At 47.2% G+C, this 1,903-nt stretch overlaps 1 protein-coding gene across 1 annotated transcript in view; it reads right to left on the reverse strand.

Annotated features, from left to right (window-relative positions):
• LOC130587962 (nuclear receptor coactivator 1-like) overlaps positions 1 to 1,903 on the reverse strand; it is a 7,973-nt gene that overhangs the window by 5,236 nt on the left and 834 nt on the right. The window lies entirely within an intron of this gene.

Consider the following 1,903-nt stretch of genomic DNA (forward strand, 5'->3'; position numbering starts at 1 on the left):
GTGGGGAAAATGGGATAAAATATGGGGAAAATGGGAAAAATGGGGTCCTGCAGCCACGGAACGCCGTTCACTGCAGAAAAATGGGGAAAAGTATGGGGAAAATAGGAAATATGGGATTGGGGATGGAGCCTGCGGCCAGAGAACGCCGTTCACTGTGGAAAATTTGGGATAAAATATGGGGAAAATGGGAAAAATGGGATTGGGGATGGGTCCTGGGGCCAGGGAATGCCGTTCACTGTGAGGAAAATGGGGGAAAATATGGGGAAAATGGGATAAAATATGGTGAAAATGAGAAATATGGGAAATACGGGATTGGGGATGGAGCCTGCGGCCAGGGGACGCCGTTCACTGCAGAGAAAATGGGGAAATTTGGGAAAAAATATGGGGAAAATATGGGAAAAATGGGAAAAATGGGAAAAATGGGATTGGGGATGGACCTTGGTGTCATGGGACCGCCGTTAACTGAAGGGAAAATGGGAAAAATGGAATAAAATATGGGAAAATGGGAAATATGGGATTGGGGATGGATTCTGCGGCCAGGGAACGCCGTTCACTGTGGGGAAAAAATGGGATAAAATATGGGAAAAATGGGAAAAATGTGGTCCTGCAGCCAGGGAACAAAAATATGGGATTGGGGATGGATCCTGGGGCCAGGGAACGCCGTTCAGTGCGGAAAAATGGGGAAAAATATGGGAAAATGGGATAAAATATAGGGAAAATGGGAAATATGGGAAATATGGGATCAGGGAGGGGTCCTGGGGCCAGGGAACGCCATTCACTGCGGGGAAAATTGGGAAAATTTGGGAAAAATGGGAAATATGGGATTGGGGATGGGTCCTGCAGCCAGGGGACGCCGTTCACTGCGGGGAAAAATGGGGAATTTGGGAAAATTTGGGATAAAATATGGGGAAAATGGGATTGGGGATGGAGCCTGCGGCCAGGGAACGCCATTCACTGTGGAAAAATGAAAAAAAATATGGGAAAACTGGGAAATATGGGAAATACGGGATTGGGGATGGATCCTGGGGCCAGGGAACACCATTAACTGTGGGGAAAAAATGGGGAAAATATGGGGAATATGGGAAAAATGGGATCCTGCGGCCAGGGAACGCTGTTCACTGTGGAAAAATGGGGAAAATGTGGGGAAATTGGGAAAAAAATATATGGGATTGAAAATATGGGATTGGGGATGGATCCTGGGGCCAGGGAACGCCGTTAACTGGGGAAAAATGGGATAAAATATGAGGAAAATGGGAAAAAATGGGAAAAATGGGATTGGGGATGGGTCCTGGGGCCAGGGGACACCGTTCACTGGGGGAAAACAGGGAAAAATATGGGAAAAATGGGAAAAATGGGATTGGGGATGCATCCTGGGGCCAGGGAACGCCGTTAACTGTGGAAAAATGGGATAAAATATGGGGAAAATGGGATAAAAGATGGGAAAATGGGAAATATGGGAAATATGGGATTGGGGATGGAGCCTGGGGCCAGGAGATGCCATTAACTGTGGGGAAAAATGGGGAAAATTTGGGAAAAAATATGGGAAAAATGGGAAAAACGGGACTGGGGATGGAGCCTGCGGCCACGGGACACCATTCACTGTGGAAAACGGGGAAAAATGGGATAAAATATGCGAAAAATGGGAAAAATTAGATTGGGGATGAATCCTGGGGCCAGGGGATGCCGTTCACTGTGGGGAAAAATATGGGGAAAATGGGAAATATGGGATTGGGGATGGGTCCTGTGGCCAGGGAACGCCATTCACTGTGGGGAAAATGGGGAAAAATATGGAAAAAATGGGAAAAATGGGAAAAATGGGAAATATGGGATTGGGGATGGATCCTGTGGCCAGGGAACACCGTTCACTGTGGGGAAAACGGGGAAAAATATGGGGAAAATGGGA

The sequence above is a fragment of the Malurus melanocephalus genome, unplaced genomic scaffold (genome assembly GCF_030028575.1).
Source record: "Malurus melanocephalus ecotype Western Australia unplaced genomic scaffold, MMel_1.1 scaffold_2881, whole genome shotgun sequence".
NCBI lineage: Eukaryota > Metazoa > Chordata > Aves > Passeriformes > Maluridae > Malurus > Malurus melanocephalus.